Raw genomic sequence first — 23,737 nt, forward strand, 5'->3', positions numbered from 1 at the left:
GAGATGATGGTAGCTCACAATCCTCGAGCTTGGTGTTCTAGGTGGACGGCCCGCGGCAGCGCCAGCAGGTCCCGAGGAAATCGTAGGTGGCAACGGTCCGCGGCAGCGCCAGCAGGTCCCGACGAAGGTGGTAGTTACAACGGGCCGCGGCAGCGCCTAGCAGGTCCCGACGAGGATGAAGGTTGCAGAGGGCCGCGGCAGCGCCAGCGGGCAGGACGACAGTTCACAAGGCAGGGCTACGGCAGCGCCAGTAGTCCGTCAAGGATGAGTTCTTCACGGTGTCTCTCGACTCCAGGATACAACTGCCTTCCTGCTCTGGAGCTGCCCCAGTTATAGGTCTGGCGCCCTTTGATGTCCGGACCCTTGCACTTGGAGGTTGGGAGGTCCGGGATGAGGGAGTCCAGACACCCAGCAGGGGGGTGGAGCCAGTGCCCGGGGAAGCTGGGGGCGATCGGCACCTGGCGGGGGAGAGCCATTGACACTTCTTTCTCCCATTGACCTGCCAAGTGGTCCGTTCACCTCCCGGGTGGATGGTGGTGCCGGGATGTCGGGGCCTGGCCAGGCCCAGGGTTAGGGTCGAGTTGAGGCCACGCGGCCTCGTGGTGCAGTGTCCAAGATGGCGGCCGGGCCGGACAATGGAGCTGACAGTGGCCCGGCCCGATGATACAGAGATGTCCGGGGGCAGGAATCCCGTAGGGGACGGGGTGCGGGTTGCTTCTGTGGGTAGCACCTGGAGGGCCGGTGTCCGGGCCCTGTCATGCGGGGAGGGAGCGAGCCCTTCGTGTGGCCTGTCCAACATGCGTCCCCCCCCAGCTGAAGGCGGGGAGAGTCACCCATCTTCTTGGGGACTCTCCTCGTCGAGGCGGAAAAAGCGTGACAGGCCATCCGCGTTGGCGTGATCCTGGCCAGGTCGGTGCTCCACAGTGAAGTCCATCCCCTGCATGGAGATGGACCAGCACAATAGTTTGGGATTTTCCCCCCGCATCTGCATTAGCCATTGCAGGGGCGATGATCTGTTTGCACCCGAAAGTGGGTACCGAAGAGGTAGGGCCGGAGCTTCTTGAGGGCCCACACTACTGCGAAGGCCTCCCTCTCGATGGTGCTCCAGCGCTGTTCTCGGGCCAGTAGGCGTCTGCTGATGAAGGTCACTGGTTGGTCAAGCCCATCGGGGTTCAGCTGGGAGAGGACCGCCCCGATGCCCTGGTCGGAGGCATTGGTTTGTACGATGAATTCCTGGCTGTAGTCGGGAGCCTGGAGCACAGGGGCGGTGCACATGGCGGCCTTCAGTTTCTCGAAGGCCGCTTGACAGTCTGGAGTCCAGTTGACCATTTTCGGGTGTTTCTTTGATGTGAGCTCCGTGAGGGGGCCCACAATGCTGCCATAGTCCTTCACAAACCGCCGGTAGTATCCGGTGAGCCCCAAGAAGGCTCGGACCTCGGTTTGCGTGACGGGAGGCTGCCAGGACTGGATGGCAGCGATCTTGAGCTGAAGGGGGGCCACCAGACCGCTTCCCACTTGGTGTCCGAGGTAGGTCACGGACCCCTGGCCGATCTGGCACTTGCTGGCCTTGATTGTGAGGCCGGCCTGTTGGAGGGCCTGCAGGACCTCTCAGAGGTGGCGGAGGTGGTCTGACCAGTGGCGGCTGTACACAGCGATATCGTCCAGGTAGGCGGCGCTGAACTCTTCGAGACCCGCCAATACCTGGTTCACTAGTCTCTGAAAAGTGGCTGGAGCGTTCTTCATGCCGAATGGCATGACTTTGAAATGGTAGTGGCCATCAGGGGTGGAGAAAGCGGATCGTTCTTGGGCCCGAGGGGTGAGGCCGATCTGCCAGTAGCCCGCTGTCAGGTCGAAGATGCTGAGGTAGCGGGCAGCCCCCATTCGGTCGATCAGTTCATCTGCTCGGGGGATCGGATGAGCGTCGGTTCTGGTGACGGCGTTCAGACCCCGATAGTCGACGCAGAACCGGAGCTCAGGAGTGGTGCCCGGGGCAGCAGCTTTGGGGACCAGCACGACTGGGCTGGCCCAGGGTCTGTCCGAGTTCTCGATGACCCCGAGGGTGAGCATTTTTGACACCTCTTCTTGGATGCAGGCCCATACCCGATCTGGTACGCGGTACGCCCGATGTCTGATAGGGGGACTGTCCCCAGTGTCCACGTCGTGCAAGCACCAGGGGGTGACCCCTGGGGTGAGAGAAAACAGGGTCGCAAATTGCAGCAGGAGGCCCCGACAGTCTTGGCGCTGTTTCGGGGTTAGGGCATCTGAGAGTCGGACCCCGTCCACCGAACCATCTTTCTCACGGGTCCTCAGTAGGTCAGGGAGGGGTTCGGAGTCTTCTTCCGCTCCACTGTCTGTAGCCATCAGTAGGCTGAGCTCTGAGCGCACAAAGTGGGGTTTGAGCCTATTGGCGTGGAGGACCCGGAGGGGGTTCTGGGGAGATTCCATATCGATGAGATAGGTGACAGGGCTCTTGCGCTCGATCACCTTGAAGGGCCCTGTCCACTTGTCCTGCAAGGCACAAGGTTCGGTGGGGGACATCACCCATACTTGCTGGCCAGGTTCGAACTCTATGGAGGAGGCATTCTGATCGTACCATTTTTTCATGTCCTCCTGACTGGCTTAAAGATTGGCTTTGGCGATCTCTCTGAATCGCCGGGTCTGATTGCGGAGGGTCAGGAGGTACTTGTAGACGTCTGGAGGGGTTTTCAGGGGGGCCATCTCCCAACCTTCTTTGACTAGGCTGAGGGGCCCTCGAACAGCGTGTCCGTACAAGAGTTCGAAGGGGCTGAAGCTGAGGGACTTCTGGGGGACTTCTCGGTATGCGAAGGGGAGGCACGGGAGTAGCACATCCCACTGGCGGCGGATGGGCTCCAACCCCATAATCATTCCCTTGAGTGTGCGGTTGAACCGCTCGACCAGTCCGTTTCCTTGAGGGTGATAGGGGGTCGTGAATCGGTAGGTGACCCCGCACTGCTGCCAGAGGGATTTCATATATTTTGAGATATTCAGAGCCTTCAGAGCTCTCCCTAGTCGGGAGTACTAGGGCTGCGAGCAAACTTTGTTCTGCCAGCATCTCCGCTTGTTAACCACTTGGAAATCGATTTTAAAACTTGTAAAATTTTTATCTTGTGAAAATTCCTTGGGGGTTCCTAATTACTTTATTAGGTAGCGGGAATTGAAGTTAGGCACACTGACACCTTTCACGCTCGACCTTCTTTTCTCCTGCCTCGCCTAGCTGCTTGTTTGTGGGAAAGGCGGCGGCGGGCGCCATCTTGGGTGTGGGCTCGGGCTGCGCTCCAGTCGCACCGGCCTCCCGCCCTCCCTGACTATTTAGTCAGGAAGCACTCGTCGCTCGCTGCCTTCAGAGCTCTCCCTAGTCGGGAGTACTAGGGCTGCGAGCAAACTTTGTTCTGCCAGCATCTCCGCTTGTTAACCACTTGGAAATCGATTTTAAAACTTGTAAAATTTTTATCTTGTGAAAATTCCTTGGGGGTTCCTAATTACTTTATTAGGTAGCGGGAATTGAAGTTAGGCACACTGACACCTTTCACGCTCGACCTTCTTTTCTCCTGCCTCGCCTAGCTGCTTGTTTGTGGGAAAGGCGGCGGCGGGCGCCATCTTGGGTGTGGGCTCGGGCTGCGCTCCAGTCGCGCCGGCCTCCCGCCCTCCCTGACTATTTAGTCAGGAAGCACTCGTCGCTCGCTGCCTTCAGAGCTCTCCCTAGTCGGGAGTACTAGGGCTGCGAGCAAACTTTGTTCTGCCAGCATCTCCGCTTGTTAACCACTTGGAAATCGATTTTAAAACTTGTAAAATTTTTATCTTGTGAAAATTCCTTGGGGGTTCCTAATTACTTTATTAGGTAGCGGGAATTGAAGTTAGGCACACTGACACCTTTCACGCTCGACCTTCTTTTCTCCTGCCTCGCCTAGCTGCTTGTTTGTGGGAAAGGCGGCGGCGGGCGCCATCTTGGGTGTGGGCTCGGGCTGCGCTCCAGTCGCGCCGGCCTCCCACCCTCCTCACGCCCCATATATTGGAACCATGCCCAGACGGCGCAGCGGGCTGGCGCAGCGGGCGCGCGCCGAAGCCGCGCCAAAGCCAAGCCCGCCTGCGTCCGTCCGCGGCCGGACCCGGCCCAGGGCCAAAACCCCTGGTTCCCGGTTGCTGTATTCTCCCCGGCGCCTACTAGAGCTAAATCCCGGTAAGCCATGCCAGGCCTGTACTACTGCTGTCCTGTCCGCTGTGATACCCACTCGTCCTTTCATATGTCCAGGCTGCAACTATCAATGTACCACAACCTGTCTCTCAGCCCACTCTGATCCTATCCACGGCACACCATTTGTTAGAGAGACCATAACCCCACATGGTTGTCGAGCTGCGCTTATCAATGCGCGCTCGCTCCCATGTCACAGCTTCTACATTAATGAGCTTATAGTCACCCATGACTTAGATCTACTATTTGTTACCGAGACTTGGGCAGATGCCGGGTCAGGCCCGGATTTCTGCAACGCTACTCCAGCTGGATATAGCGTCGCTAGACATGACAGGCCTATAGGACGAGGTGGGGGCCTTGCCATTATCTACAAGGACAAATATCGCACCACACTCGATCCTATAAACTCGGTTAACTGTGAATCAGCAGTTTTTTCCATCAGTATTAACCCCAAACGGGCACTAAAGGGTATAATACTTTATCGACCCCCTGGCCCCCGTAATTCTTTTCTCTCTACCCTCTCTGACCTGAGTGACAATGTCATCTGCTCTGATAAATTTACCATATTGGGAGATTTTAACTTTTATTTGGAAGATCAGGACAACCCAGACACTGCCCAACTCATGACTGATTTTGCCAATCTTGGACTACACCAACTAGTCAAGGGTCCTACTCATCAAGCCGGACACTCCTTGGACGGGCTATTTACTAATGATCCTGACATTACTGTATCAGATACCATTCCAATTTCATGGTCAGACCATAGGGCTATTATCTTTCAATTAGATACACGACTCTCCACCTTTCCGCACCCCAGACCTCGCACCAAGATAGGTGCCCGGGCCTGGAAAACTGCAGATCTCCCTCAGATGCTGCATTCTTTGGCCTCCTCCTGTCCTCAGGGAGGAAATAGCTTATCACCATCAGCTTCAGAGTTCCAGGACTGGATCAGAAGTGCCGCTGATTTAGTGGCCCCAGAGAAATTTATGCAACCAAATAGAGTATCTCCTTCAGCCCCCTGGTATAATGAAGATCTTCGCCTACATCGCCAACATTGTAGGAATTTAGAAAGGCGCTGGAGGAAAGCTTACTGTGACACAGCTAGACAAACTTATAAAGATGCTCTTATGATCTATAAAAAGGCGATCCTGGCCCGAAAAACAGTCTTTTACTCAGCACAAATTGAGACTGCTGCTAACTCTGCCAGAGAACTTTTCGCCGTTGTCACTACCCTGTCCACCCCCTCCACTGGACCTGGAGTGGAGCCCTCACAGACTTTTTGCAATGAATTGGCCATCTTTTTCACTACTAAGGTTGCAGATATCTACGCTTCATTTGGAAACGATATTAGAGCTGAACATAGAGGTGACAGCAGGAAAGAAATACTGTCACACCCTAATCCCAACTCCTTCTCCTGTTTCTCACCTATCTCACATCAGGATGTGATCAAAATCATTTCCACCATTAAATCCGGCTCTCCTTTGGACCCCTGTCCCCCGTCCGTGATGCAGAAACTCACAGAAGTGATCTCACTCCCATTGATGGAAATCTGCAATAACATATTCCTAACAGGCCAATTCCCCAGTATATGGAAGAAGGCTGTTATTAAACCCCTCCTAAAAAAAACGTCCTTAGATCCTACTGCTGTCGCAAGTTATAGACCTATTGCGTGCCTGCCCTTTCCTGCCAAAGTATGCGAATATCTGATGAATCAGCAGCTCTCAGAGTTCGTCGAGACTCACCAACTTCTCGACGAAACGCAGTTTGGATTCAGGAGAGGGCATGGAACAGAGACTGCCTTAATAAAGGCCTCTGATGAGATCAGGACGATCATGGATCAGGGAGGGGCGGCTGTCCTTATCCTTCTGGATTTGTCAGCAGCCTTTGACACGGTCGACCACGTCACTCTTGTCGACCGTGTCACAACCCTGGGTATAAATGGTCGGGCTAAGGATCTTATTTCATCCTTCCTGGCAAACCGTACCCAGACAGTAAGGCTTGGAGACTATTACTCTCCCATCTCTGCACTCCCTTGTGGAGTCCCACAAGGCTCCTCGCTAAGCCCCATGCTCTTTAACATCTATGTAGCGGACTTAGCGAGGATAATAAAGGCCTATGGGATACAGTTAACATCGTATGCAGATGATACCCAGCTGGTGCTGGGTATCCATAAGGATGGCCTTACTGTAGCAGCCAACTTCCAGAAAGCTATGCTCGAGGTCAGTACCTGGATGGCCTTGAACTGCCTCAGGCTTAACTCGGACAAGACCGAGATCATGACCTTCGGAAAACTCTCCCCTGAATGGTCTCTCGGTTGGTGGCCAGATAAGCTCGGCCATCCACCTGTCCCAGTGGAAAAAGCCAGAAACCTGGGAGTGACTTTCGACAACAAGCTGGTCTTCGACCACCATGTTAATAAGGTTGTGTCATCTTCATTTTACATCTTGAAAAAGATTAAGAAGCTGCTACCTTATCTCCCTCCGTCAGCTGGGAAGACTCTGGTTTCTACCTTAGTCTTCTCAAAAATAGACTACGGGAACGCTCTCTTCCTCCACACTCAGAAGCGTGTCATCTTGAAGCTGCAATCTATTCAGAACGCGGCTGCTAGGATTCTTCTTAATATCCCTCGCCGCAAATCTACCACCTCTGCTATTCGCCAGCTTCACTGGCTGAGAGTTGAGAGCCGTGTCAAATTTAAGGCCCTCTGTATTGCCTATAAGGCCATACATGGCACAGGACCCAGATTCTTGATCGAAGCCTTTCAGCTCTATACCCCCAGAAGGCACCTTAGATCGGCCAATACTAGTCTTCTGCCGGTGCCACGTACAAGATCAGTTACCTGGGGTGATAGGCGCTTTCTTGTGGCCACTCCAAAACTTTGGAACCTTCTGCCAACTGCCATAAAAGCCGCTCCGAATCTGATTAGCTTCCGTAGGCTTCTGAAAACATGGTTGTTTAACCAGTGAGAAGACGGTAGGATGATGAACTCTTGTTGCTCCACAGCGCCGAGACACCTTCGGGTATTTGTTGCGCTATAAAAGTTGCGTAAATAAATAAAATAAATAAAATAAATAAAATAAATAAAATAAATAAATAAAGTTCGTGCCTCTGTCGCTGACAACTTCCCGGGGGAAACCCACCCGGGAGAAGATCCCCATTAAGGCTCGGCCGACCACCGGAGCTGTTACCGTTCGCAGGGGAACAGCCTCGGGATAGCGGGTGGCGTGGTCCACTAGTACCAGGATGAATCGATGTCCTTGTGCTGTTCGGGGGTCCAGGGGCCCCACAATGTCTATTCCCACCTTTTCGAACGGGGTGGTAACAACCGGGAATGGTTGCAGGGGTGCCTTGAGTTTGCGGCCGCTCTTCCCGCTGGCCTGGCAAGTGGGGCAGGACCGGCAGTGGTTGAGGACGTCGTTTCTCATTCTTATCCAGTAAAAGTGGGTCACCAGGCGGTGGTAGGTTTTGTCCTGTCCCAAGTGTCCAGCCAGGGGGACATCATGGGCCAAATTCAACAGGAAGTCTCTAAAGCGGAGGGGCACCACCAACACTCGACTGGCCCCCAACTCGGCGATTCTTTGTTCGCTATACAACAGATCATTGTCCCAATAGATCCAGTGGGACCCGGCGGTATCTCCCACGCTCTGGGCGAGAGCTTGCTGTCTTAGTCCCTCGAGGGAGGGACAGGTCCTTTGCTCTTGGCGGAACTGTTCCTGGGTGGGTCCCCCTTCTTGTCGCCACTGAGCCAAGTCTGGAAGGTCCTGGGGCTGAGCGAGCCCTTCTTGGGCTGGTTCTGGGGGGTCGGTCTGGTCGGTGTCCTCCACTGGAGCGATCGGGGGAGGAGGTGCCGGCCATTCGGGTTCTTCAGGTCGGGGGATGGCACGGGCGGCCATGGACCGGGTGGTTACGCACGCCCAGTCCGGGAGGCCCAACATCCCCAGGTGCTCTCTTCTTTCCACAGCGGCCCACGGGGAACTCTCGAGATCATTCCCCAGGAGACAGTCCACGGGGGCATCATCGCGGACCGTCACCTTCAGCATGCCGGATACTCCTCCCCACTCTAAGGGGACGCAGGCCATCCGACACAGGCTCTCAGAATTGTCGGCTGACCGGACGGGGCAGAGGACGTTCGGCAGGATTTGTTCTGGGGTCACCAGGTGACAGCGGACGGCCGTCACACTGGCCCCCGTGTCACGTAGGGCTTCAGCCCGGCGCCCATTTATGTTCACCCACTGACTGTATTTTCTGGTGTTGGCGGGTAGGGGAGCCCGCGGGATCATGTCTCTTCCCCCTAGGCACGCCAGAACCATGGCGGCCGGTTCCCATTCTTGTTGTTCCTGTTCGTATTCTTCGTGTTCTTCGGAGATTTGCTCCTCTCCCAGGGCGGCTGCAGCTACCTGGCGGGGCCCCGGGTTCTGGTTCTTTGGGCAGTTCGGATCATTGGCGTAGTGGCCTACTCGCTGGCATCGGTGACAAGTGACATTGGCTCGGAACCCCGGGCGCATCGGGGGGTTGCCCCGGCTGGCCGGGGGCGGGTGCTGGTAGCGGGAGCGGCCGGGACGGTGTCTCTCCCCCGGCCCTGGCCTCCTCCTCCTCCTCGGGGACGGTGCTGACCTTGGTTGTTTCGGTTCTGTTCGTTCGGTCCACCTCGGCCCACTCGGGTGCTTTCCCATCGGTCAGCCTCGGCGGCGAGCTGCCGTGGATCAGTCAATTTACTGTCGAGGAGGTGCTGCCTGAGCTCGACGAAGCAGTTGTTGGAGAGGTGCTCCCATACAATGAGATTGAAGAGTTGCTCGTAGGTGGTGACTCGGCTACCTTTGATCCATCCTTCGAAGGCTCGGCTAAAATAGTTTACATATTCTACCCAAGTTGTACCCAGGATCCGGGTGCTTTCGCGGAACCTCTGGTGGTACATCTCGGGAGTGAGTCCATATCTAGTGAGGAGGGCGGCCTTCATGTGATCATAGGACGTCATTTGATGGTCTGGTAGCTGTAACAGGGCATCGCGGCCTTCATTGACGAACCTCCCCCATAGACCGGCTCCCCAGTCATTTCGATCGATCCGGTGGGAGGTCATGGCGATCTCGTAGGCTTTGAACCACTGTTGTATGTCGTCGTTTCGGAAATACTCTCGGACGACATCCTTGGGGATGTGGACCTTTGGTTCTGTAGCTCCTGGGGTGCGCGGTTGCTCGGGCACCCCCAGGTCTTTGTTTTGCTTCCGTAGTTCTATCTCTGCCAGTTTGCGCTCGTGTTCGTACGCTAGTCTTTTTTCTTCAAGTTCTCTTTGTCTTTGTTTTTCTTCCCGCTCTTCTCGGAGCCGTAGGTGTTCCAAGTTCAGTTTTTGTTCCGCTAGCTTTAGCTCACCGTCCATTTTGAGTCGTGCCATCTCTAATTCGTGTAGTCTGTTTCTTTCTCTTTCTTGGATCTCTTCCTGTGAGAGACCCGTTCTCCGCTCTTCGGGAGCAGTGGTGTTGATCTCTGATGCTGCAATGTTTTGGTCCGGGGGTCTGGCAGCCCCGGTTTCCGCCCAAGACTCAATGGCGTGCTTGAAATCGTCTTTCGTGCTCAGACCGGTGGTAGCAATGCCCAGTTCGATGCAGAATTGTTTTAACTCACGATGGTTGTACTCTTCCAATTTCTCCATCTGGAATTTTTCTGTGCTCTCTTTGTTTGACATTGTGGTTTAGTCGTGGGGTGAGTCACTTTCTGTACGTACGCGTTGATTCGGATCGCGCCGCTGGCCACCAATGTTAGACGGGACCTGGAGGGTCGGCCGAGGACAAGGGGAGAGGCCTCCGGTGAGGGCCGTCTCCAGCGATCGTACAGACAAGTAACTTCCCCCCCACAGATGGACACCACACAAGGATAAAGTTTAACGTTCTTTATAAGCAAAATTGAGGTACGATAGAATGGTACAAGGAGGTCAGGACTCCGGGGTCCCCTCGATTATAGAGTCTCGGTTAGGAAAAGGGGGTAGCGGGACAGTCTGGTTACCAATCTGGTAGATACGATGAGATGATGGTAGCTCACAATCCTCGAGCTTGGTGTTCTAGGTGGACGGGCCGCGGCAGCGCCAGCAGGTCCCGAGGAGATCGTAGGTGGCAATGGTCCGCGGCAGCGCCAGCAGGTCCCGACGAAGGTGGTAGTTACAACGGGCCACGGCAGCGCCTAGCAGGTCCCGACGAGGATGAAGGTTGCAGAGGGCCGCGGCAGCGCCAGCGGGCAGGACGACAGTTCACAAGGCAGGGCTACGGCAGCGCCAGTAGTCCGTCAAGGATGAGTTCTTCACGGTGTCTCTCGACTCCAGGATACAACTGCCTTCCTGCTCTGGAGCTGCCCCAGTTATAGGTCTGGTGCCCTTTGATGTCCGGACCCTCGCACTTGGAGGTCGGGAGGTCCGGGATGAGGGAGTCCAGACACCCAGAAGGGGGGTGGAGCCAGCGCCCGGGGAAGCTGGGGGCGATCGGCACCTGGCGGGGGAGAGCCATCGACACTTCTTTCTCCCATTGACCTGCCAAGTGGTCCGTTCACCTCCCGGGTGGATGGTGGTGCCGGGATGTCGGGGCCTGGCCAGGCCCAGGGTTAGGGTCGAGTTGAGGCCACGCGGCCTCGTGGTGCAGTGTCCAAGATGGCGGCCGGGCCGGACAATGGAGCTGACAGTGGCCCGGCCCTATGATACAGAGATGTCCGGGGGCAGGAGTCCCGTAGGGGACGGGGTGCGGGTTGCTTCAGTGGGTAGCACCTGGAGGGCCGGTGTCCGGGCCCTGTCATGCGGGGAGGGAGCGAGTCCTTCGTGTGGCCTGTCCAACAACTACCTTCTCACTCAATGCACATTCCATACAATCTCTAATTCTCCGCTCCACCTCCAAATCCATGCTAGGCCACCAGTATGACATCCTTAAGTTCTCTTTTGTCTTTGAAATGCCCATATGTCCACTATGTGCCAATAAAATATGTTCACTCCTAATGGACATTGGTGGAACCAATCTAGTGCCTCTAATAAGCAAACCTTCATGTTCTTAAAGTTGGTCCTTAACATGCCAAAATTTCTCTAACTTCTCATCATTTTTTGGTATAACTTTCCAGCCAATTTTGATTAATCTTAAAATCTCCATGAGATTTGAATCTTCCTGTAAAGCCTCCAACCACTTATTCGTATCAATAACTCTTTCACCTACCGCACATACCATTTCATCCTCTTCACTTTCCAAATCATCCTCCTGATCTAACTCTTCTCCAGAGACAAGGCGAGATAAGGCATCTGCCACTTTATTCTCAACACCTGGTAGGTATTTGACATAAAAATTATAATCTTGCAGTCTACAACCCATCTTGTGATCCTACTTGATACTGCATCAATCCCTTTAGTTTTCAGAATCTCACACAACGGCTTGTGATCTGTTCTTACTTCAAATGAGCTTCCCCATAACAGATTTTTTAATTTTCTTATGGCCCAATAAACAGCTAACGCTTCACGTTCCACAACAGAATACCTCAACTCCGGACCTCTTAAGCTTCTTGATAAAAACAAAATGACTACCTCTTGTCCTCCAACTTCTTGAACTAGAACTGCTCCTAACCCTTTTAGGCTTGCATCTGTTATCAAAACAGATTTTTTTCTCAAGATTAAAACTGTTCAACTTAGGGGCATTGTTCAATTTTTCCTTAAGAAAGCTGAACTCGTTTTCACACACTCATCAGAACAAAACAAGTATGTATTATACTTTAGGATCCCATCCACAGGAGAGCTGTCATCAGTAGAGTGGTCAAAGCTTAACTGCTCATATACTCTAAACATAACATTCCTAGAACCTGTACAGAGTATTCTAATGCAGCAGGATGCAGGATGCCACACACGGCCCTCCCGGCACACACAAAGCCACACAGCCCTCCCTGCATACACATAAACACATCCCTCCATGCACACACACCGCAACACAGCCCTCTCTGCACACACAAAGCAACACACCCCTCCCTGCACACACAAAGCAACACAGCCCTCCCTGCACAAACACAGCAACACATCCCTCCCTGCACACACAAAACAACACAGCCCTCCCTGCACACACACAGCAACACAGCCCTCCCTGCACCCACTGACACACAGCCCTCCCTGCACACACACAGCAACACAGCCCTCCATGTACACACAAAGCAACCCAGCCTTCCCTGCACACACACAGCAACACAGCCCTCACTGCACACACAAAGCAATACATCCCTCCCTGCACACACACAGCAACACAGCCCTCCCTGTACACACAAAGCAACACATCCCTCCCTGCACACATACAGCAACACAGCCCTCCCTGCACACACAAAGGAACACAGCCCTCCCTGCACACGCACAGCAACACAGCCCTCCCTGCACACACAGAGCAACACAACCCACCCTGCACACACACAGCAACACAGCCCTCCCTGAACACACAAAACAAGACAGCCCTCCCTGCACAAACACAGCAGCACAGCCCTCACTGCACAGACACATCAACACAGCCCTCCCTGTATACACATAAACACATCCCTCCCTGCACACACACAGCAACACAGCCCTCCCTGTATACACATAAACACATCCCTCACTGTACACACACAGCAATACAGTCCTCCCTGCACAAACAAAGCAACACACCCCTGCATGCACAAACACAGCAACACAGCCCTCCAACACACCCCTCCATGCACACACACAGCAACACAGCCCTCCCTGCACACACAAAGCAACACAGCCCTCCCTTCACACACAAAGCAACACAGCCCTCCCTGCACACACAAAGCAACACATCCCTCCCTGCACTCACACAGCAGCACATCCCTCCCTGCACACACAAAGCAACACAACCCTCCCTGCCGCACAAAGCAACACAGCCCTCCCTGCACACACAAAGCAACACAGCCCTCCCGACACACTCACAGCAGCACAGCCCTCCCTGCACACACAAAGCAACACAGACCTCCCTGCACACACAAAGCAAAACAGCCCTCCCTGTACACACAAAGCAACACAGCCCTCCCTGTACACACACAGCAGCACATCCCTCCCTGCACATACAAAGCAACACAGCCCTCCCTGCCACACAAAGCAACACAGCCCTACCTGCACACACAAAGCAACACAACCCTCCCGACACACACACACAGCAGCACAGCCCTCCCTGCACACACAAAGCAACACGGACCTCCCTGCACACACACAGCAACACAGCCCTCCCTGCACACACACAGCAACACAGCCCTCCCTGCACACACAGCAACACAGCCCTCCCTGCGCACACACAGCAACACAGCCCTCCCTGCACACACAGCAACACAGCCCTCCTGCACACACAAAGCAACACAGCCCTTCCTGAACACACACAGCAACACAGCCCTCCCTTCACACACAAAGCAACACAGCCCTCCCTGCACACACACACAGCAACACATCCGTCCCTGCACAAACACAGCAACACAGCCCTTCCTGCACACACACAGCAACACAGCCCTCCTTTCACACACAAAGCAACACAGCCCTCCCTGCCCACACACAGCAACACAGCCGTCCCTGCACACACAGCAACACAGCCCTCCCTGCACACACACAGCAGCACAGCCTTCTGTGCACACACAAAGCAACACAGCCCGCCCTGCACACACACAGCAACACAGCTCTCCAACACACCCGTCCCTGCACACACACAGCAGCACAGCCCTACCTGCACACACAAAGCAACACAGCCCTCCTTTCACACACAAAGCAACACATCCCTCCCTGCACACACAAAGCAGCACATCCCTCCCTGCACATACAGCAACACAGCTCGCCCTGTACACACAAAGCAACACAGCCCTCCCTGTACACACACAGCAACACATCCCTCCCTCCACATACACAGCAACACAGCCCTCCCTGCACACACAAAGTAACAGAGCCCTCCCTGCACACACAAAGCAACACATCCCTCCCTCCACATACACAGCAACACAGCCCTCCCTGCACACATACCAGCACAGCCCTCCCTGCACACACAAAGCAACACAGCCCTCCCTGCACAAACACAGCAACACAGCCCTCCCTGCACACACACAGCAACACAGCTCCTCCTGCACAGACAAAGCAACACAGCCCTCCCAGCATACACACAGCAACACAGCCCTCCCTGCATGCACCCAACAACACAGTCCTCCCTGCACACACACAGAAACACAGCCCTCCCTGCACACCCAAAGCAACACAGCCCTCCATGCACACACACAGCAACAGAGCCCTCCCTGCACACACACAGCAGCACAGCCCTCCATGCACACACACAGCAACACAGCCCTCCCTGCACACACACAGCAACACAGCCCTCCTTGCAGACAGAAAGCAATACAGCCCTCCCTGCACGCATACAGCAACACAGCCCTCCCTGCACACACAAAGAAACACAGCCCTCCCTTTACATGCTCAACAACACAGCTCTCTCTGCACTCGCAGAGCAACACAGCCCTCCCTGCACACACAAAGCAACACATCCCTCCTTGCACACACACTGCAACACTGCCCTCCCAGCACACACAAAGCAACACAGCCCTCCCTGCACAGACCCATCAACACAGCCCACCTTGCACACACAAAGTAACACAGCCCTCTCTGCTCACACACAGCAACACAGCCCCCCTGAACACACAGAGCAACACAGCCCTCCCTGCACAAACACAGAAACACAGCCCTCCGTGCACAGACACACCAACACAGCCCTCCCTGCACACACAGACATGCAGCCCTCCCTGCACACACAGAGCAACACAGCCCTCCCTGCACACACAAAGATGCACATCCCTCCCCGCACACACACAGCAACACAGCCTTCCCTGCACACACACAGCAACACAGCCCCCCTGCACACACACAGCAACACAGCCCTCCCTGCACACGCAAAGAAACACAGCCCTCCCTGCACACGCACAGCAACACAGCCCTCCCTGCACACACAGAGCAACACAGCCCTCCCTGCACACACAAAGACGCACATCCCTCCCTGCACACACACAGCAACACAGGCCTCCTGAAGAACCGGGTTTTAGATCCCAGCACACGAAGTAGCACAAAGGGCACATATAGCAGGAGCACACTGTACGCAAAGACATAACAGGAAAAGAATAGCTAAAACCATCCCAATGATCATCAGAATCTTCCATCCCCAAGTGGATTACAATCCCCAAAACCATCCCATTAACGACCAATCTCCTTCGTCCACATGTATAGACTCGGGGATCTTATGTAGCTTGGAAATGGCTTGGTACACTGTCGGAGCGTTGTCTGGAATAAAAACGCAGCAACTTGATTGAATCAATTTACATACCCCTCTTCTATCTGCAAGTATAATATCTAACGCAACTCTGTTCTGAAGAGTCATAAGGCGATCCGACTGGAGCTCAGCAGTGAGGTTACTAAGGGCACAGGCAGTTTCAACTATGGTGGACTCAACCACTCTCGTCAATTGTCGTATGTTCCTGCTGTTAACCATAGACCCCCAAAATGACAGAAAGCTCTTTAGAAAATCTCCCAATTCTTGTCCAGCAGTATCTTCCTTACTGAAGACACCTCTAACAACTCTCATTCTATGGTAATCTGCCGCAGCAGTATACGTAGGAGGCAACAGGATAGAGACATAACATGTACCCGAAAAATCAGGAGGCAACCATGTATATGCTCTATCGTAACAGACGAAGTAGGTACCCTTAGCTGCTAAAAACGATGGGGACGTCTGGGACGCAAAAACATACGTCTCAGTACAGATACTCTTCCCTAACTGAGCTCTCGGATTCTTGCCATTACCTTGCAGACAAAAATGACCACGATGGGGTACGATCCAAATCGGAGAAGATCTTTTTGCTCGCTGGTTTTCACTCAGAATAACACCATATCCAGTCACGTTCCATCCAATACACGCTTGTGTCTTCTCTTTCGGAATAGTCTCATAGGAGCTAATTCCTCTAATCATGTCTACTATACCCTAACTAGAGCTCTATTCTTCGGATGTCTTTCACAGAACGCAGGGGGTAAACTTCACGAGCATAAATGAACATAGTTCTGTATGCCCACACAGAACTATTATAGTTAAATGGTAGGACCAGGTAAGGAATACCTTTATCAGTAGTATGAGGCATAAGACCACACACCCAACAATTAGTCGTGTTCACTACTAGCTGATGTTGGTGTAAAAGTTGAACAAAAGAGTTATTAGCAAATTCCAATCTTCTAATGGACTCATGTTCAGGCAAAGGGTGAAAAGAATGTGAAAAAACAGTAGGAAAAGGTATGGGTTGTGTAGTGGGTGCAAACGTCACTTAAAAAGAGAATATAACATATCCCATCACAAACATCATCATGCTAAGTAGCATCAAAAGACATATTATCAGAAAACATTTTCTACTCATTATTTTATATATTTTTCTCTTAAAGTTCATTTCTTCAACAGTTCTCTCCATCTCGAAAAACTCCATCCTCTAACCGTGCTGTTCGCGGCAGTTGGTTCTATTCGCTCAAGTGAACCTCTGAATGTTCCAGGGAACGCCCTAGAACAAACCAGAACTGTCGACCTTGTGTCTTCCAGCCGCACACTCTGAGTCTTTATACAGCGACCCTACAGCTGAACCCGGATGGCGGTTCGAAAAACAAAAATCGGTCAAAACAGTTTCTCAGATGGGAGAGCTTAGATTAAAAAATAGAAAGAAAAGAATGTATTTGTTTATTTGTCCATCGACTCTCGGTCGTAAATTATAGTGGACTTTACAAAGGCAATGTCTGTTCACGAAACAACAGTTCAGGTTCAGTAGTGTCCAGTCGAACTGATGGAGGCACAGCTTCTTGCAAAATGTTGTCGCTTTCACACTCAGAACTTGGCCCAATTAAACGTGCATCGTGAACGGCATAAAACGTGGCACGGTCTCAGTCTCTGAATCGGCAATACCTTCCTGGACCCACCGGTCGTACGGCAGAGGCAAAGGGGCCCTCTTACAATGTACGCCGTGGATCCAGTTCTCTTTACCGTGCACTCGCACTGCAGTTCGTGTCGACAGCAAAACTTGGTGGGGTCCGGTCCAGCGGGGCTGGTCGTTCTTTGTCCGCTGAAAATTCCTGACCAGGACCCACGAGCCAGGATCGATGGCATGTCCTGGATCTTCAGATGCTTGTGGCAATGTTTCATGAACCTGTTGGTGTAAGACACGCAATTTAGCCGTCAATTCATACAGATAGTCAATCAGCACAGGATGTTCAATCTCGCTAAACTTTGTCGGCCTCGGCACTTCCCATATATATGCCGGGCAACCAAATACAATTTCATAAGGACTGTTAGACGGGGAGCTGGAGGGTCGGTCGAGGACAAGGGGAGAGGCCTCCGGGGAGGGCCGTCTCCAGCGATCATACAGACAAGTAACTTCCCCCCCCACAGATGGACACCACACAAGGATAAGGTTAACGCTCTTTATGTGCAGTTCTTGAAGCAAGGTATCACGATACAGTGAGGTCGGGACACGAGGGTCCTCTCAATTCTAGTCTCTTGGAAGGGAAAGGGGGTAGCGGGACAGTCTTGATACCGATCTGGTATGGAGGTTAAATGATGGATAGCTCACAATCCTCGAGCTCGGAGTTCTGGAGGGTCAGGCCGCGGCAGCGCCAGCAGGTCCCTACGATGATGTAGATGGTAGAGGGCCGCGGCAGCGCCAGCAGGTCCCTATGACGGCGTAGGTTGCAGAGGGCCGCGGCAGCGCCAGCAGGTCCCTTGGACGACGTAGGTTGCAGAGGGCCGCGGCAGCGCCAGCAGGTCCCTTGGACGAGGAGGAAGGTTGCAGAAGGCCGCGGCAGCGCCGGCAGGCAGGACGATGATTCACAAGGCAGGGCTGTGGCAGCGCCAGCAGTCCGTCAAGGATGAGTTCTTCACGGTGTCTCTCGACTCCAGGATACAACTGCTTTCCTGCTCTGGAGCTGCCCCAGTTATAGGTCTGGCCTCCTTTGATGTCCGGACCCTCGCTCTTGGAGGTCGGGAGATCCGGGATGAGGGAGTCCAGACACCCAGCAGGGGGGTGGAGCCAGCGCCCGGGGAGGCTGGGGGCGATCGGCACCTGGCGGGGGAGAGCCATCGACACTCCGCTCTCCCATTGACCTGCCAAGTGGTCCGTTCACCTCCTGGGTGGATGGTGGTGCCGGGATGTCGGGGCCTGGCCAGGCCCAGGGTTGTGGTTGAGCTGAGGCCACGCGGCCTCGTGGTGCAGTGTCCAAGATGGCGGTTGGGCCGGGCAATGGTGCTGACGGTGGCCCGGGCCAGTGATACAGAGATGTCCGGGAGCAGGCGTCCCGTAGGGGACGGGTTGTGGGTTGATTCTGTGGGCCGTCGGGGTGGTTCTCCTGGTGACACCGGGTGAACCGGTGTCCGGGCTCTGTCATGCGGGGAGGGAGCGAGCCCTTCACGAGGCCTGTCCAACATGCGTCCCCCCCAGCTGAAGGCGGGGAAAGTCACCCATCCTCTTGGGGACTCTCCTCGTCGAGGCGGAAAAAGCGTGACAGGCCGTCTGCGTTGGCGTGGTCCTGGCCTGGATGATGCTCCACAGTGAAGTCCATCCCTTGCAGGGAGATGGACCATCGCAACAGTTTGGGATTCTCCCCCCGCATCTGCATCAACCATTGCAGGGGGCGATGATCTGTTTGTACCCGGAAGTGGGTACCGAAGAGGTAGGGCCGGAGCTTTTTGAGGGCCCACACTACTGCAAAGGCCTCCCGTTCGATGGTGCTCCAGCGCTGTTCTCGGGCCAGCAGGCGTCGGCTGATGAAGGCCACTGGCTGGTCGACTCCCTCGGGGTTTAACTGGGAGAGGACTGCCCCAATGCCATGGTCGGAGGCATCCGTCTGGACGATGAACTCACGGCTGTAGTCGGGGGCCTGGAGCACAGGGGCGGTGCACATGGCGGCCTTCAGTTTCTCGAAGGGCATTTGACAGTCCGGAGTCCAGTTGACAGCAGTTTTGGGGTGTTTCTTGGATGTGAGTTCCGTGAGGGGCCCCACAATGCTGCCATAGTCTTTCACAAACCGCCTGTAGTACCCGGTGAGCCCCAAGAAGGCTCGGACCTCGGTTTGGGTGACGGGTGGTTGCCAGGACTGGATGACAGCGATCTTGAGCTGGAGAGGGGCCACCAGTCCACTCCCCACTTGGTGCCAGAGGTAGGTCACGGACCCCTGGCCAATTTGGCACTTGCTGGCCTTGATGGTGAGGCCGGCCTGTCGGAGGGCGTGCAGGACTTCTCGGAGGTGGTGAAGGTGGTCTGTCCAGTGGCGGCTGTACACAGCGATATCGTCCAGGTAGACGGCGCTGAATTCTTCGAGGCCCGCCAATACCTGGTTCACCAGTCGTTGGAAAGTGGCGGGGCGTTTTTCATGCCGAATGGCATCACTTTGAAATGGTAGTGACCATCCGGGGTAGAGAAGGCGGATCGTTCTTGGGCTCTGGGGGTGAGGCCGATCTGCCAGTAGCCCGCTGTCAGGTCGAAGATGCTCAGGTAGCGGGCAGCCCCCATGCGGTCAACCAGTTTATCTGCCCGGGGAATGGGATGAGTGTCGGTTCGGGTGACAGCGTTCAGGCCCCGATAGTCGACGCATAATCGGAGCTCAGGGGTGGTGCCCGGGGCAGCAGCTTTGGGGACCAGTACGACTGGGCTGGCCCAGGGGCTGTCGGATGGTTTGATGACTCCGAGTGTGAGCATTTTGGAGACCTCATCTTGGATGCAGGTGCGCACCCGATCTGGCACTCGGTACGGCCGGTGTCTGATAGGGGGACTGTCCCCTGTGTCCACGTCGTGAAGGCACCAGGGGGTGACCCCGGGGGTGAGGGAGAACAGGCTTGCAAATTGCAGCAGGAGGGTCCGACAGTCTTGGCGCTGCTCAGGGGTCAGGGCATCGGAAAGCCGGACCCCGTCCACCGAGCCATCTCCCTCCCGGGTCCTCAGTAGGTCAGGGAGGGGCATGGAATCTTCTTCTGCCCCACTATCTGTGGCCATCAGTAGGCTGAGCTCCGAGCGGACGAAGTGTGGTTTGAGTCTGTTGGCGTGAAGGACCCGGAGGGGGTTCCGGGGGGACTCCATGTCGATTAGATAGGTGACAGGGCCCTTGCGCTCGACCACCTTGAAGGGTCCTGTCCATTTGTCCTGCAAGGCACAAGGCTCGATGGGAGACATTACCCATACTTGCTGACCGGGCTCGAACTCGATGGAGGAGGCATGTTGATCGTACCATTTCTTCATGTCCTCCTGACTGGCCTCGAGATTGGCTTTAGCGAGTTCCCTGAATCGCCGGGTCTGGTTGCGGAGGGTCAGGAGGTACTTATACACGTCTGGAGGGGTCTTCAGGGGGGCCATTTCCCATTCTTCTTTAACCAGGCTGAGGGGCCCCCGGACAGGTTGTCCGTTCAGGAGCTCGAAGGGGCTGAAACCGAGGGATTTCTGGGGGACTTCTCGGTAAGCGAAGAGGAGGCACGGGAGCAGCACATCCCACTGGCGACGTAGGGGTTCCTCTAGCCCCATGATCATCCCCTTGAGCGTGCGGTTAAACCGCTCGACCAGTCCTTTTCCTTGCGGGTGATAGGGGGTCGTGAACCGGTACGTGACCCCCCACTGCTGCCAGAGAGATTTCATATATTTAGAGATAAAGTTTGTGCCCCTGTCGCTGACGACTTCCCGGGGGAATCCCACTCGGGAGAAGATCCCCATTAGGGCTCGGCCTACCACTGGTGCTGTTACAGTTCGAAGAGGAATGGCCTCGGGATAGCGGGTGGCGTGGTCCACCAGGACCAGGATGAATCGATGTCCTTGTGCTGTTCGGGGGTCCAGGGGCCCCACGATGTCTAGTCCCGCCCGTTAGAACGGGGTAGTTACGACGGGGAATGGCTGTAAGGGGGCTTTGATTTTTCGGCCGCTCTTCCCGCTGGCCTGGCAGGTGGGGCAGGCTCGACAGTGGTTGGAGACGTCGTTGCGCATTTTGGGCCAGTAAAAGTGGGTTACCAGGCGGTTGTACGTTTTGTCTTGCCCCAAGTGCCCAGCAAGGGGGACATCGTGTGCCAAGTTCAGAAGGAAGTCCCTGAAGCGGAGGGGCACTACCAGTACCCGACTGGCCCCCAATTCGGCAATTCTTTGCTCGCTGTATAGTAGGTCATTGTCCCAATAGATCCAGTGGGCCCCTGTGGTGTCTCCTGCGCTCTGGGCGAGGGCTTGCTGTCGGAGTCCCTCGAGGGAGGGACAGGTCTTCTGCTCCTGCCGGAATTGTTCCTGGGTGGGTCCACCCTCTTGACGCCACTGAGCCAGTTTTGGAAGATCTTGGAGCGGAGTGGGCCCTTCTTGGGTTTGCTCTGGGGGATCAGCGTTGAAGGTGGCCTCCTCTGGGCTGATCGGGGGAGGAGGTTTTGGCCATTCGGGTTCTTCTGGTCGGGGGATGGCACGGGCGGCCATGGACCGGGTTGTCACGCACGCCCAGTCCGGGAGGCCCAACATCCCCAGGTGCTCTCTTCTCTCAACGGCCGCCCACGGGGAGCTCTTGAGGTCGTTACCCAGGAGGCAGTCCACGGGGGCATCATCGCGGACAGTCACTTTTAGCATGCCGGACACTTCTCCCCATTCGAAGAGGACTCAGGCCATCCGACACAGGCTCTCTGAATTGTCGGCTGCTCGGACAGAGCAAAGAACGTTTGGCAGGATTTGTTCTGGGGTCACCAGGTGACAGCTGACTGCCGTCACACTGGCCCCGGTGTCGCGCAGGGCTTCGGCCTTGCGCCCATTTATGTTCACCCACTGGCTGTATTTTCTGGTGTTGGCGGGTAGGGGAGCCTGCGGAATCATGTCTCTTTCCCCCAGGCAGGCCAAGGTCATGGCGGCCGGTTCCCACTCGGGCTGTTCCTGCTCGTACTCTTCATACTCTTCAGAGTTTTGCTCTTCTCCTAGCGCGGCGGCCGTGACCTGGCGGGGCACTGGAGTCTGGTTCTTCGGGCAGCTCGGGTCGCTGGCGTAGTGTCCAATTCGCTGGCATCGGTGGCAGGTAACGTTGGCTCGGAACCCCGGGCGCATCGGGGGGTTTCCCCGACCGGCCGGGGGCGGGGTGTTGTTGGCGGGAGTTGCCGGGACGGCATCTCGGCCCCGGCCCTGGCCTCCTCCTCCTCCTCGGGGGCGATGGAGACCCTGGTTGTTTCGGTTCGGTTCACTTGGCCCACTCCGGGCCACTCGAGTGCTTTCCCACCGGTCAGCTTCGGCGGCGAGCTGCCGAGGTTCAGTCATCTTACTGTCCAGGAGGTGCTGTCTGAGCTCGACGAAGCAATTGTTGGAGAGGTGCTCCCAGACCATGAGGTTAAAGAGTTGCTCGTAGGTGGTTACGTGGCTGCCCTTGATCCATCCATTGAAGGCTCGGCTGAAATAGTTCACATACTCGACCCAAGTTGTACCCGGGATCCGTTTGCAGTCACGGAACCTCTGGCGGTACAGTGTCGAGTGAGGAGGGCGGCCTTCATGTGGTCATAGGAGGTCATCTGGTGGTCTGGGAGCTGTAGCAGGGCATCGCGGCCTTCATTGACGAACCTCCCCCATAGCCCGGCTCACCAGTCACTTCGATCAATCCGGTGGGAGGTCATGGCGATCTCGTAGACCTTGAACCACTGCTGTATGTCGTCATTCCGAAAATATTCTCTGACGACATCCTTGGGGATGTGGACCTTTGGTTCGGTAGTGCCCGGGGCGTGCGGGCGCTCGGGCACCCCTAGATCTTTATTCTGTTTCCGCATTTCTATTTCTGCTAGCTTGCGCTCGTGTTTGTATGCCAGTTTTTTCTCTTCGAGTTCTCTCTGCCTCTGTTTCTCTTCCCGTTCTTCTCGGAGCCGTAGGTGTTCTAAGTTTATCTTTTGTTCCGCCAGTTTCAGCTCTCCGTCCAACCGGAGCCGCGCCAACTCCAATTCGTGGAGTCGGCTTTTCTCTCATTCTTGGATCTCTTCTGGGGAGAGACCCGTTCTCCTTTCTTCCGTCGGAGTGGGGTTTGTTTCGGGTGTCTCGCGGTTTTGGTTTCGGGGTGCAGCCGCACCCGTTTCTGCCCAAGTTTCTAGGGCGTGTTTGAAGTCCTCTTTTGTGCTGAGCCCGGTGGTAGCAATGCCTAGTTCCATGCAAAATTGTTTCAGTTCTTTGTGGTTGTATTCTTCTAATTTCTCCATCTGGAATTTTCCTGTGGATCCGCTCTCTTTTGTTGTCATTGTGGTTGAGTCGTGGGGTGAGTTACTTTCTGTACGTTACGCGTTGGTTCGGATCGCGCCGCTGGCCACCAATGTTAGACGGGGACCTGGAGGGTCGGCCGAGGACAAGGGGAGAGGCCTCCGGGGAGGGCCGTCTCCAGCAATCATACAGACAAGTAACTTCCCTCCCACAGATGGACACCACACAAGGATAAGGTTAACGCTCTTTATGTGCAGTTCTTGAAGCAAGGTATCACGATACAGTGAGGTTGGGACACGAGGGTCCTCTCAATTCTAGTCTCTT

The 23,737-nt window shown here is 55.1% G+C and overlaps 1 protein-coding gene across 1 annotated transcript in view; it reads left to right on the plus strand.

The window, feature by feature from the left end:
• Positions 1-23,737, plus strand: part of LOC147737615 (uncharacterized) — a 94,552-nt gene that overhangs the window by 18,256 nt on the left and 52,559 nt on the right. The gene's annotated exons all lie outside the window — the stretch shown is intronic.

This window comes from Lissotriton vulgaris, chromosome 1_1, assembly GCF_964263255.1.
Source record: "Lissotriton vulgaris chromosome 1_1, aLisVul1.2, whole genome shotgun sequence".
Taxonomy (NCBI): domain Eukaryota; kingdom Metazoa; phylum Chordata; class Amphibia; order Caudata; family Salamandridae; genus Lissotriton; species Lissotriton vulgaris.